This window comes from Penaeus monodon, chromosome 32 (assembly GCF_015228065.2).
Source record: "Penaeus monodon isolate SGIC_2016 chromosome 32, NSTDA_Pmon_1, whole genome shotgun sequence".
Taxonomy (NCBI): domain Eukaryota; kingdom Metazoa; phylum Arthropoda; class Malacostraca; order Decapoda; family Penaeidae; genus Penaeus; species Penaeus monodon.
In genome coordinates this window covers 14,258,990-14,259,673 of record NC_051417.1, presented here as the reverse complement: position 1 = coordinate 14,259,673, position 684 = coordinate 14,258,990, and the positions used below count along the sequence as shown (strand labels likewise).

Here is a 684-nt window from a genome sequence, read left to right as displayed (position 1 = left end):
GCACACCATTCACATTAAGATCATTAAGACCATTACAAATATCAAAACAAACTTTCAGCAACTCATTTATTTTACCGAGACCCAATTAAAAGCAAAATACAAAAGTAAATCAATCAGATCAGAAGAAATGCAAACAAATAACCCAAATGTAGGTCTCTTGTCAAATACATCTTAAGAATAAGTGCACAGCCCATTAAACACAAATATAAGTAAAAGTAAAGTCTGAGTAAAGTGACTCACCGTGAGTCATCATCAATAAGACGGAACGGTGTAGGTCAGTCATTACTCATTGTTCAGTGTGGTAATTATTGATAAATGTAATTAATGTGAATAAATAATAATACGAAGGAAGATGATACGTAATACTGGGCTTTAAAATCTTCATCGAGATATTTGCTGAGTGGAGACTGGAAACGGAAACGCATAGTAAAATCCTAGTCCAAAGTTCATAATTCATTATCAATTCATACCTGCCACGACCAACCGTTTTCTGAATTCATGAAATAACCCTCGTCTAAATCTGTTACATAATAGCCTTTTTTTAAATATCTACTATGTCATGAGACTTCGAGAGAGTCAGAACTCTGGGGAGTCATGCATGGTGAGAAGCAAGGGGAGACAGGTTAGTTCGTATTTCGGAGATGAACAGGAAGGAACAATGAAGAGGAGGAAGAGGAGAAGAAA

At 35.5% G+C, this 684-nt stretch overlaps 1 protein-coding gene across 1 annotated transcript in view; it reads right to left on the bottom strand.

Moving 5' to 3' along the window:
• Positions 1-684, bottom strand: part of LOC119593586 — a gene marked incomplete in the record, with an annotated part of 34,026 nt that overhangs the window by 32,804 nt on the left and 538 nt on the right.